Below are 14,787 nucleotides of genomic sequence, written 5' to 3'. Positions count from 1 at the left end.
AGGGACATACTGACTTGCAGTTTAATTGAGGATATGATCATTGATAGGGTGGAATGGCAGAACAGGATTCATGTAGCTGACCACAATTAGTTGGGATAAGGCTGATATGATGATGATGATGATGAATTGAGGTTCCACCTGTCGACAGCTGTTTCCATTAGAAGTTTGGGAACCTTTCCACCTTAAAAATAAAAAATAAAAATAAAAAAAAATCTCAACAATACAGCTCTGGGCAAGTTAATATTTTGTTTAAAGATAATTCAAGAAAGGTATATATCAGATGTAGCCGGTGACATGCATCTAATAGAAAAACATTAGGAAAGCCATGAACAAAACTTGTTGGCCAAGGTCATCTAGACAAGATTCCATTACAAAGGGGCCATAGTTCAATAACCCGAAAACTCACTTGACCTGGGTCGACTCAAAGACTGGATCGAGTCTTTTTATGTCTCGACTTGATATTTAATAATAAAATAAAAATATTAAGAATATTTATAAATTTAATATTTGATAAAAGATATAAAATAGCAAGAGGCAACAACCGATTCATGTTTGGTGCACTGGTTTAGTTCATTGGTTCTCATAGGAGAGTTTTCGTGCTTGAATCTCCCCTCTCCCACCTCAATATTTTGTTAAAAAATGTTTGACTGGGTGAGTTGCTGGGCTAAGTCATTGTGAGTCACATCAAGTTGATTGAGTTTGCAAGTTGTCTAGAATTGTCTCTCTAGAACTTGACTGAGTCAGCTCAAGATCGAATTTGTCTCTGACTTGACTCGAAATTGGTGAGTTGCTGGGCTGAGTCATTGTGAGTCACATCAAGTTGATTGAGTTTGCGAGTTGTCTAGAATTGTCTCTCTAGAACTTGGCTGAGTCAGCTCAAGATTGAATTTGTCTCTGACTTGGCTCGAAATCGGTGAGTTGCTGGGCTGAGTCATTGTCAGTCACATCGAGTTGATTGAGTTTGCGAGTTGTCTAGAATTGTCTCTCTAGAACTTAGCTGGGTCAGCTCAAGATTGAATTTGTCTCTGACTTGGCTTGAAATCGGTGAGTTGCTGGGCTGAGTCATTGTGAGTCACAACGAGTTGATTGAGTTTGCGAGTTGTCTAGAATCGTCTCTCTAGAACTTGGCTGAGTCAGCTCAAGATCGAATTTGTCTCTGTTTTGGCTCGAAATCTCACCAAGTCGAGCTCGGCAAAGTTTTGGGTTAAGTCACCAAGTTTTAGAACTATGCTAAGGGCAACTCATTGACTTTTTTGAAGATATTTCCGTTTGAGATATTCAACGTATGTTTCTTTTATTTTCTGCCATTGTGGTAGTCATAGAGGGAATCCAAGTCATTGTCATCCTTCTCACCTATGTTAGAGGACTCCATATCATCTTCAACTCTAAGCTTATCACCATCAGTATCTTCATTGATCTGGTCTCCATAGCTGAACAGATCCAACAAATTTAGGCCTCTGACTCACGAATTGTTTGTTTGAATGTTTCTGCAAGGTAAAGATTGTGGCATGGTCCTAGATTTGAAGCCAAAGCAATAACTTGAAATGTTTTAAATCGCTTAGGCTTGATGATTCTTGATCACTTTGGTTGCTGCTTTTTCCTTTTAAACTGTTTAATTTTTTTATTTATTAATTTTTATTTAAAAAATATATATATATGATAGGTAATATGGGCTTGAACCCATACCTCTGTTGAGATTCACTATCTACAGGGGAAAAAAAATGGCCAATAGTCCATATTCAGTGTAGACTTGTGGCCTACCAATTGGTAGGACTGGTCTGATTAGAAAAGAGATATGGGAGGACGTGCCTGATCAACATTTTGGATCTCACATGTTTGTGGGACATCGGTTCATGTTCCTGGTGGAGGTCAGCCTGCCGGGTTGACAAAAATGTGGAAAGGATGACAGAAATGGTACATCCACCCGCCCCCAACCTAGATTTGTCTTGTTGACCTCTCAACCATGTGTGGCTGACGGCCCACTTGGCTATGATAAAGGTAGTGTGGCAGAGAGTCGGTCATGAGCTTCCCTTGCATCCAATATGACTTCCTAGTCATGAGGTTCAGAGCATTTACTCAGGAAATGAAAGGTGTTCAACAATAGGGGGACTGGGGGAAAGAATAGGAATCTAGTCTCCAAAGAATATACTAATATCGGGGAATTGTTTGTGTTAAAGGAAGTCAATGATGTCATTTGGGGAAGAAACTATAGATTCGTATGCGGGTATCAAAAGCATTGTATGATTTGCCCAAATAATAATAATAATAATCAAAAGCATTGTATGCAAAACCCCTGGTGGCCTGGCGAAGATAGTTGCTGGAATTAGCCCCACTCTTAGCTACTTGTAATCTTCCTGAACTGAATACGATGCATTGTATGAGCAGCTTATGGTAGGATGAATGTTTAACACTTGAGTGCTCAGAGTAACGTTCAATGTATGAAGTTGGATGATGTGGATTTCTGCGGCCGATTAGTTCATGAAAGACGCTGTCCGAACATTGGATAACTATTTCAATGAAAGACGCCGTCTGAACATTGGATAACTTTTCCATGAAAAACATAACTTTTTTTTTTAATATCATAAATAATCAATGTTCTTATCGTGGAATTAGGGTTTCATAAAAGCAGCTGTGAATGCATGTTAATATCGACTGATCTGAAGTATAACGGTGGTATACAGGAACCCTTGTAATCAACAATAGGAGATAAATGCAACTATCTGTTCGAGTGGCAACTTCATGGGAATCATGGTGTAATGCACTTCTTTGTTACATGTTTGATTTCTGAAAGTAAAATGTTACCAGAAAAAAAAAAAAAAAAAAAATAAAAATAAAAATAAAAAATGGCATGGACGCTGACTTTGACTTCCTAGCCCAACCGGTCCCCAGTACAGTAATCAATTTATTAGGCGACCATCTTATCAGAAACGATCAGATCAATCCGGGTAACAACCAACGTCGGGAACAACTGTCTTTTTGAATGCTTTCTCTGATCCTAAACCTAAATATGCTCCAGTCGCAACCACCCCGGAAGTCTCCGCTTTTCCGACCCCCATTAAGGAGATTCTTACCCGTCCTGAGTATTTGCATGCCCTCCGTTGAAGATCCATCTCAATGGATCGTGAAGAGCCCCGCCACTCAATTACTGCGGAAAGATGAGTCCCGCATAAGAAGTATCTTCTTAAGATAATGACAAAAAAAATGATCAAAACAGGAGGGTCCACAAATTTTTACATCTATCTATATTTATCCGTGAATCCATTGTATTTGAATTAAGCACCACGGAAGGTTGAGTCGACTCAATATCAGTACTCTAGGGCCAGCACCAGAAAGAATTTATCTTCTTCGATAAGCAGAGCTTCATCGAGCGAGAAATACATTATTGGTCGACTGAAGATGGGTGCCTCGATTCAACGATTCAAGCAGTACTTATTTCACACAATTCTTCTGGTCATGCCTTCTCCTCTTTACTTTTTATATCCCCATATGCAATGATGGAGATGGAGTACTTGGGATCAACAGAATTCTCAAACTATGGAACCAACTGGTTTCACATCAGGGGAACAACATCTGGAGCAATGACCCCAACAGTTTGGAAGATAAGGATTGCCAAGCATTTGGTACTGAGTTTCCCCCTCCATTTTTAGTAACAAAATGAACCAGAAGTAGGACCAAACTGAAAGTTAGCAGCATAGACAAAGATGGATTTGTGAATGAGAAATAAATTTTTCCAATATTCATAGGCCCAGAAGCAAGGAATACACCCGCGTGTTCCAACGAGAATACCGAAAAAACTTAATTTAGCTCCACGTATGGGAGCCACTAGAGGAGTTTAGCTGCCTAGAAGGTCAGCTGCAGAAGATCTATCATTTTGACTGGCCTGGATAGGGACTTCGGGTTTTACTTCTCTAGTTGGTGCGAGTAGGGTTGCGAGCACTTCGGTGAGCATGCTCCTCAATTCATGCGTCTCTTCCCTACTCTCTCAACCAACTAAATATGATCTCTATTGAAACGCCATCTAGATGCATCAGTCCGTTGGACTGTAATACCTTAATGGCTCTGGTAATGGTTCCCTTTGTAGGTATATCACTTTTGTACATGCAAAGTAATTGCAATATCATTGCCTTGAAACATTAGCTTCTCTCACAATTAGATACAATTGGGAAAAAAGGGGCCACAATGGTAACTGTTGGGGACACAAAAGCCCTAACACTAACTTGTCAGGCGTGGAAGCAACCTCAAACGAAATCAAACAATGTAATAGAAAATGAAAATTCAAGCAATCACAAGAATTTTACATGAAAAAAATACAGCACCTGGTAATAAACAACCCATTATATCAAAAGGTTACAAGAAATGGTACAACTTACACATCGAAAACCCTAGCTTTCTCTCTCTCAAAACCCTTTACTCTCATACACAATTAGGAACAAATCACTCATTTATGCAGAAGTTGCGCAAATTGTCAATTGAATCGACTCTAATCGTCACACCATTGATTGAATCAACAACGTACGCCCAAAAGTGTCCACAGAGTAAACTTGAATTTTTAGGATTTTCTCGATTGGATTGACCAAGCTGTCAATCGAATCAAAAATCTTGTTTCAGTAACAGATTAAAGGCACTTGATCAACAATCTCCACCATAGCTTTAATCTTCCAACTCCATTGTTCCAGGATGATATCACCATCTCTAATTTTCTTCATAATAGCACTATCATCATCGCTTCTAGTGTATACTCCATCTTCGTTCCTTTTTTACCAAGCCCAAAGAAGTCAAGCAAAACCTGAACTTCTCTGCAGGAACCACATTCGTATGTATGTCCGTCGAATTCTCATTGGTGTGAATCTTCTCAAGAGTAATACCGTTTTCCTCTAGCATCTATCGGATAAAATGATGAAGCACATTAATGTGTTTAGTTCGGGAATGGTACATCGAGTTCTTTGCCAAATTTATTGTGCTTTCACTATCACAATGCATAAGCACTACTTCATGTTGAAGCCTAACTCATTCATCATTCATTTCAACGAAATAGCTTCCTTGAATGCCTTCATCATTGCCATATATTCCACTTCGGTTGTAGAAAGAGCAATCACAAACTGAAACTTCAACATTCAACTGATCGCTCCACCTATTAAAACAAATGAGCAACTAGAAGTCGACCTTCTATTGTCCACATTACCATCATAATCGACATTCACATGGCTTACAAGTCTCTCATTAGATTTTTCAGGTATCAAGATGTAATCCTTTGTACCTTATATGTAATAAAGTAACCATTTCACCGCCTCCTAATATTGATTGTTGGGGTTTAACATGTATTTTCTTACAAAACCCACCACGTGTGAAATATTTGGTCCAGTATAAACCATGGCGTATATAAGACTACAAACCATGCTCGAGTAGGGGACACAAGACATATACTGCTTTTCTTCATCTGACATGGGACATTGGTTTAAAGATATCTAAAAACCGAATAGCATGGGGTGTACTAACCGGTTTTGCCTTATTAAGATCGAACTTGACTAAGACCTTCTCAAGATTCTTTTCTCGAGACAACCATAGCATGTTCCTATCCCTATCTTTGTGTAAGTTGATGCCGAGAATCCTTTTTACAGCCCCAAATCTTTCATCTCCAATATCCTGGATAACTAAGCCTTCAATATGTTGATTTTAGACATGTTATGGCTGGCGATAATCATATCATCAATATACAATACCAAAATAATGAATTCCTTATCACTCAGTGATCTAAAGGAGACACAATGATTGAACTTACTTCTGATAAACCACTGACTCAACATGAAAGAATCAAATTTCTTGTACTACTCCTATGTGACTGTTTCAAATCATACAATAACCTCATTAACCACAAACCTTATTCTTTGCTCATTTTACCTCGAACCCCTTATATTGCTTCACGTAGATGTAATCTTCTAGTTCCCCATGAAAAAACAATCTTCACATCTAATTGTTTTAACTTCGTGTTATATTAGGCAACCAATGCCAATACAAGTCTGATAGATACTTACTTGACCACAGACGTGAATATCTCACCAAAGTCGACACCTTCTTTTTAAGCATAGCCCTTCACAACCAATATCGCCTTGTACCTATTTAGTTTCTTCTAAAAAATCACTTGTACCCAATCATTTTTTGCTTAACGGGTAGCTCTATCAACTCCTATTTTTTGTTATTATATAGAGAGTACATCTCATCATATATCGTTGCCATCTACTTCTCAGTGTCTGTGTCTTCTAATGTTTCCTAGAAGGTAGATGGATCATTTTTATCCATAATGAAGATGAATGCAACATTTGAGTCATCCTTATATCTTAATAGTACCCTACGATCTCTTGGTGGATTTATCCTTATATGTGGTGACACCACCTCTTCCTGTACCTCTGTTTACTGCTCATCTTTTTCAAGTATTTCAACTTTATCTGCTTTAACATCAATCAATATTTTTTTCATTTCCATGTGCTTATCGTTCCAAACAAGGAACACTCATTGAATTTGACGTCCCGGTTAAATATGATCTTGCTTGAAATCCGGTCATATAATTTGTATCATTTTACCCCATTACTATAGCCGTCAAAAGTACACTTTTTAGCTATTAGTCTACCTTATCTCTCTCAACTGATGGTACATGAGAGTAAGCATCACAACCAAATACATACAACCCTGAGTAGTTAACTTCTTAACCACTCCATACTTCTTCAAGGATTTTACAATCAATCGATATAGACGGATATTGATTCATTAAATAGCAAGTTGTGTTTACGGCCTCAGCTCATAACTCCTTTCTCAACCCAGCATTACTCAACATACTTTGAACTCTTTTCAAAAGAGTCTTATTCATATGTTTAAATACACTATTCTAATGTGGTGTATGCCTCACTATGTTATGTATCATAATCCCCTCATCCTTGCAATACTGATTAAACTCACTAAAAGTAAATTCTTCACTATTATCTGTCCTCAAAATTTTCAACTTTCGCCTTGTCTACTTTTTAATCATTACATTTCATACCTTAAAAGTGGTGAAAACATCAAATTTATGTTTCATGAAATAAACTCACATCTTTCTAGATAAGTCGTCAATAAATGTAACAAAGAATGATGACACTCCAGAAATAAGGGGAGATGGCCCCACACATTCGAATGCACACAATCAAGCTATCATTTACTAACATGTTTCCTGGTTTTAAAACTCAACCTTGATTATTTTCCGTATATACAGTGCTCATATGTATATATCTAAGTCAAAATTTTAAAACTAGGAATCAATCCATGATGAAGAAGTACCTTCAAACCACGCTCACTCATGTGGGTTAGGTGCACACACCACACAAGTGATTATGTGGAATCCACTACAAACGTTGCGACTCCACCTAATATAATATTCCCGATTAAACTATAAAGGCTTCCACTCCTATCTGTATTCATAATAGTAAGTGCTTCTTTAGAAACTTTCAAGACATAACCAGTAAATTTACATCCGAGTGCCTTAAGAGCTCCTAAAGATATCAAATTCTTATTTAAATGCGGAACATGCTTTACATTAGTTAGAGTATGGTCTAACATATTATACATTCTGATATGAACCAAACCAATTCTTATCATCTTGCATGCATGATCGTTACTCATAAGAATCAGGCCACCATCATACTCATTATATATGGTGAACCAAATCTAATGAGGACACATGTGGTACGATGCCTCCATTTCTAAAATTCACTCGTTATACAAGTGTCCAAGCTCGAACATAGACAATATGCCACAACCACGCGTCCCTTTACTAGATTCCGCTAAATTGGTCTCTTTCGAAGAATCATATAATTTCTCATCCTTTTGATTTTTGGAATTTGTACAGTTCCTCTTCATATATCACATCTTGCCACAATTCCAACACTTCAACTTTCCTTTGCTCTTCGACTTAGACCTCGATCATGATTTCACATTCTCTCAGTCAGACGATCTTCCCCTCGCAACCAGTGCACCAATAGAAGTACACTCCCCTTCATTATTCATTCACAACTACTACGACTAAAGGGATGAAATAACAGTATCCAGGTCCAAGCTATCCCTACCATAGCACATAGTATCCACTAGATACTTGTAGGAATCCAAAAGAGATGTCAACAAAATTAGGGTCTTATCTTCTTCTTTGATCTTCACGTCCAAACTTGTCAGTTTGTAAAGTAGTTTGTTGAAGACATTGATGTACTTAGTAAAATTTGACCCTTCCACTATCTTCATACTATAAAATTGTCTCTTCATAAGCGATTGGAGAGCGATTTCGTCATGTAGATGCTCTCCATCTTTACCTACAATCCTGTAGTGTTCGTCTTATTAATAACATTGTACAGGACTTTATCGGCTAAGCACAATTGGGTTGTGCTTGCCCTTTAATCAAGTTCTTCCTAATCATCTTCATTTATTAAATTAAGATGTTTCACTTTTTCAAGGAGTATGTGTTGTAACCCTTGCTGAATTGGTTTTCATCTTCAACCTTTATAATTCAAAATTATTTTTACCTGTGAACTTTTCTATCTCGAACGTTATATTTGATCATCTCGATGTCATGTCTCGAATCCAATCTGAAAACCCAATGTTCACTCTGATACCATTTATTGGAGACACAATAAGCCCTAACACGACTTGTCAAGTGTAGAAGCAACTTCAAATGGAATCAAACAATGTGAAAATTCAAGCAACCATGATAACACATATATTTTACGTGGAAAACCCTTAAGGGAAAAAACCACGGCACAAAGCAACAAACAATCCACTATATCAGAAAGTTACAAAAGATAGAACAACTTATAACAAAGAACACACTGCTCAATAATCATATCTAAATGATCAAGCATTCAATCTGGTAATATGCGGTACATATGTACGACCATTCAACTTTTGGGCCTATCATGGATGGGCATGTTCTTATAAAACGATAAGAGTCGTTGTTTAATGAGGGGCACCTCATGTAAGTTGGTAGAACACATGTCAGAGATCTATATAGACAACAAACATGTTAAAGATCTCGGCCAATCATGAGGAAGAGGACATTGAACATCTCATATACTAAAAGATAGAGAAGTACACTCATCAAGTGAGCCAGGTATGTACTTTGAATTTGGTCTATTCAACTTTTTCTTCTAACTGTTCGTTTTCTACAACTTTGACATGCCTAATTAGTAGACTACATTATTTTGAGTATGGATCATCTGCTTGCCATAAATAGCACTTTTTTGTTTGTTGCAATATGATTAGGTCACATCTTTACAAACTGCATTTAATGCAGCAGTCGACAACTTCACTGATGATGTGGACCAATCATGATGCAGGAAAACAAGAAATCTCTTCTTTTGCAGGAAAATGAAAAATCTCTGTTTGTGACAAGTAGATGATCTAGTTTCCATTATTTTTAGTTGATGGCATGTTCAAGTAGAGCTGGGCACAAGACAACTCGACTCGGCAAACTAGTTCTGACCCAACTTGACTCAAACCGAGCAGGTGAGTCGATCTGAACCGAGTAGATTGCGCCTAATCCGAACTCAAATCAAGTCGAGTCAGAGTCACCCAGTAACTTGACTCAACTCGACCCGAAATCCAACTCGTTCAGACTTGACTCAATCTGAAACTCGACTTGACTCGGGTTCAGATAGTGTGTGTGTGTGTGTGTGTGTGTGTGTGTGTGTGTGTGTGTTTGTGTAAATTAAATGTCTAATTATCTAGCCTACCTTACCCACTGCACGCCCGCACCCAACCCAATTTCTCTCCCTCCCTCCTCTCCCAAGCCCGGCCACCACCACCAGCCACTAGGTCTCTCTCTCTCTCTCTCTCTCTCTCTCTCTCTCTCTCTCTCTCATATCCCAAACCTGGCAACCGCCTGTCTTGACTCAGGTAGCAACTACTCCGGACGGACCACATCCACCCGGTCACCCGACTCTACCTCTAATTAAGGTAATTTACCAATTTTTATAGTTTTTCATTTATTAATTTCTAATTTAGGGTGTTTGTGAAATTGGGGTCGGGTAGGGTTGAAATCAAGTGCATCCGAGTAAGTTGTGTGTCCGGGCTGGCTCCGGTTGAGTGCAGTCGGGCTGGGTGTGGATGATGTGGTGCATCCGTGTTAGTTCGAGTGCAGTCGAGCTAGCTACGGTGCGGTCAAGATAGCTCGGGTGCAGTTAAGTTGGCTGTGGTGCATCCAAGCTGGCTCGAGTTGAGTCATTTCTAAACCATAAATTTAAACCCTGAACCTAATCCATAAACCCTAAACCTAAACCCTAAACTCTAACCCTAAACATAAACCTAATCCCTAAACCCTAAAACCTAAACCCTAAAGTCTAACCCTAAACCTAAACCTAATCCCTAAACCCTAAAACCTAAACCCTAAACCTAATCCCTAAATCCTGAACCTTAAACCTAAATTCTAAATCTTAAACCCTAAACCCTAAATGGCTAATGTGTTTTATTTTTATGAATTATGAATTACATTTCTTATTGCTTAGCGTATTATTGTGCATTAGATAATTAGCCTAATGTGGTTTATTTTTGTGAATTAGACAATTAGTTGTTCATTTGAGAATTTCTATGTAGTCAGGTATAGATATTGTGTGTTTTTGTGGCATACAAATTGCTTAAATTATGTCATTTTAGACAATTCAAGATTAGATAGATAGTATGCCTTCATATAACATATTTAAATGCTTATACATATTCTGCGCTCCATCTCCCCATTTCTCTCTAGATATATTTCTTCATTTTTATTTCTTATGTCAAATATCTTCACATTACTTAAATATTTGGCATGAAAATGAAATAGAAGATGAACTTATCTAGAGATATAAGGGGAGATGTAGCCAGAATTTTAGTGTTAACATTTAAATGGAAATATGAAAGTATTACAATCTATCCAGCGTTGGATGTGTAAGTAATTTAGGGTTTAGTATATACTTTTAAGGTATTATAATGCTAGTCTAATTTAATATCTTCCAATTTGTAAATGACTAATGAGGAAATTCTCAATACCTTCGGCAGTTTGCCAGTTGCTTCACCAATGATCTTATATGAAAGATTAGGTCTACAAGATGAAGAGGTGCCCATTGAGATTAATACCTCCCAGAGTTCAGTAAAAAAAAAAAAAAAAGGTCGGTAATGAAGAAAGATTTTGAAGAGATAATACTAAAGAACGATATGGTGAAGATATAGTGTAAGTACTGCAAGGCTCAATATACTAAACAAGTAGACGGGTCGACCACAACTCTAAAGAAACACCTATTGAAGTGTCATAAAAAGTGAGAAACCATGCCTCAGACTAACAAACACTTTCATTTACCCAATATTTGGTGGATCTGTCACAAGGTACCCTATCCACCTATAAGTATGATAGGGACCATGTAAATGAGTTGACTGTCAGATTTAGCCAAATGCCTTAACCCCAAATACGAGAAGGTCTCCCATACAATAATTTTTTTTAAAAAAGTGTGCATGAAGATATATGCAAGCAAGAAGGTCAAGTTGAAAGGACAGTTGGCATTGGTTTTTGGAATTAGCCTATCATTAGATTTACGAAGAACATCCAATCAACGAAAGAGATATATGTCACTAATTATCTATTACATTGATGTCAAATGAAGGCTCTGTAAAAGAGTTATAAACTTTCACTATCTTACGACTCCTGACACTAATTTGATGATTTCAGATTACATCTACAAATGCCTTGTGGAGTAGGGTATTGAGAAAAAAAATCTCATCGATAACTTTAGACAATGCTTTTGCAAACGATAGTGTGATAAGGAATTTACGGAACCAATTTAGGTTAACCGGTGACTTGTATTTTAGTAGGAAATAATTTCATGTTAAGTACTGTTGTACCCACATCCTAAACTTGATTGTACAAGATGGGCTTTAAATAATTGAGCCAACGATCGGAAACATAAGAGAGAGTGTGAAGTATATACGGAATCACCTTCATGATTAAATACATAGAATGAGATCATGAAGCAATTGAATTTGTCATCTCAGATAATGATGAAGCTAGATGTCATGACATGTTGGAATTCAACTTACGAAATGTTAGATTCAGCAGTATCTTCCAGAGATGTACTCCTTACTATGTAGAGCGTGATAGTGCATATCAATGATTGCCTTCTTATTGTTATTAGACAAGATCTGAAGCAGTTCACAAGCTTCTTTCAATTTTTTACAATACAACGAAGATCTTTTAAGGAAGCAAGTATCCAACAACAAATATATTTACGTTATAACTTCAGAGAGTAAAATATGTTTTGTACAGAAACTAGAGTGGACCAAACTTTTTACAAATAATGACTACGAGTATGCAGCTAAAATCTGAAAAGTATTGATCTGAGTGCAGATTAGTAATGGTTGTTGCAGTCGTTCTTAATTTTTAATATAAGATATTCATGGTTATATTCATTTAAAAAATAAAATTATATAGTGAGAAGAGTGCCACTAAGGTCGATATGATTTGTGATGCTGTCAAATATTATATAATTTCTATATAGAAACTTTGGGGGCGACAAAAGACAATACTGTGAGTCAGACTTCTCAAGTGGGTTCTAGTTTTAGTGTTGTTACACAACAAAACACGATCGATAATTTCATGTCTTTCATGGCACAAGTTGAGACTCAAATACAAACAACCCAAATAGAACTTGACGACTATCTCAAAGAGCCACTTATAAAGTACAAAGGCAAAGAATTTGATGTTTTAGACTGATAAAAGTCGAAAGCTCGTGAATCATAATACCATGTGCCCTCATTGATGGCATGAGACATATTGTCAATTTCAATTTCAACTGTGGCGTCAAAATCTGCTTTTAGCACAAGGAGTTGCGTCGTGAACAAGTATCGAAGCTCACTTACACCAGAATCAGTTGAACCAATCATTTGTACATAAGATTGGCTACATCCGATCTAAGGAAAAGGAAACTTTGTTGATGAGGAGTTCGAGGAAGATAAGAATGAGAAGTAAGATGAGACAATACCTACAACAATTGCATGAAGTAGGATGAGACGATGTCTTCTATTTTCCTTTCATTTACTTATGACAATTTGACAGTTATTATTTGTGGACTTCAATTGTAACATTTGATGAGTAGATGGATATTTTCTATGTTTATCACCTATCAACTTATGTATTTTAATATTTTATATATATTTTTTTCTCTTTTCGTTTTTAGTTTTAAATGACTTAATATTTCTTAAATCTCATATGATTAACTGGTTGTGTTTGTTTAACATCATTTCTTAATTATTCATGTTGCCTTAGCTAACTAAATATTCTTTCTTTTAAAATTCATTCTTATAGATATATCATCAGAAGATGATCCATCGATAGATATTTGGGATTATGGAGTTCAAGTCTACTTTTATGATGGAAAGATAAAGTTACAATATAAATTGTATAGAAAATAACTTGTAAAGAAAATAAATTTGTTAAAATTACATTTGGTTTATCGGGGAGGAGAGCTACCCCATATAACAATGTTTTTCTAGATGTCTATTATTTATTTCAAGTCATTCTCGACTCAAATACAAAGGCTTCCACTCCTTCCCCTACAGCCAATACAATCAACTGCAGAAGATATAGAAGTAGGCCTATTATAAATGAAGAATGTTCACACTTAGTAGAGAAGAAGAAGATAAACTATTAAGGGAACAGGAAGAATGAGATTATAAAGAAGCCATAAAACAAAGCTTGAAATTGACATCTAGGACCAGACAACATCAACTCCCTCCAAAACAATATGATGTTGAAGCAGGCACGAGTACGAGATATAAGCTAGGTGATAAATCATCAAAGTTTCTTAAAATTCTCGTTGCATTATATAGGCAGTTGGGAATCCTATACAAATTGGATTATAAAAAGAGGTTGAAAAAACTCGTTCAATTTATAAATGAGAACGATGGAAAGGCATCTCCATCATCCGATTCAAAAAAGATAAACAAACATCGTTTAAACACCTCCAGCTTGGACTCAGACTAAAGTTCCCTCACAGTTTAAGCCGGAAAAAGAGAACCAATGGATGATTCTGGCGACGAAGGTGGAGGAGGGGGTTACTCTTATGGACAAGGTTACTTGGGTTACACGCCACGAAGGCATTTATTATATAGAGGATATTGAATGAATGAATAGTTTATTGATTTGTATATAGAACCCATCTAAGATTCTAAACATATTTTTGAATTTTGATAATGTTTATTTACTTTGATCATTTTTTTACAAATTACTTTTGAGTCTTTGACAACGTTTATTTTAAACAACTCAACTCAAGTAGGAAAAAAAAAAAAGAACAAGAAAATAAAAGCTCAACTCGACCTAACTCAGTGCTAACTCAACCTGACTTGATCCTTGTGACTAAGTAAGACTCGGTCTAGGTTAGTCCATGCCAAACTTGAACTCAAATTGGATCAGGCATGCTGGACTTGATAACCAGTCAAGTCGGGTCTGGTCTATTTCAAAACCAGGCCGAGTTGGGTCAACCATAACTCGTTTGGACTCGACTCAATGCCCGGCTTTATTTCAAGCCTACTTAATGAGTGGCTCATATCTCTAGCACGTAGCATTGTATTGAGCCTCTCATTGAATCACAACCCAATAGTACCCAAATAACCATTTCAGGGATAACTTTTTCCCATCGAACATCAACCGTTTTTTTTTTTTTTTTTTTAAAAAAAATATTAGTTTTTATTTAAATTATCCGATTAGTAACTATAATTACATAACATATGTAACTTTTCCAAGTACCGAAC

This window comes from Magnolia sinica, chromosome 18, assembly GCF_029962835.1.
Source record: "Magnolia sinica isolate HGM2019 chromosome 18, MsV1, whole genome shotgun sequence".
Taxonomy (NCBI): domain Eukaryota; kingdom Viridiplantae; phylum Streptophyta; class Magnoliopsida; order Magnoliales; family Magnoliaceae; genus Magnolia; species Magnolia sinica.
Note: the sequence above shows the minus strand (reverse complement) of the source record.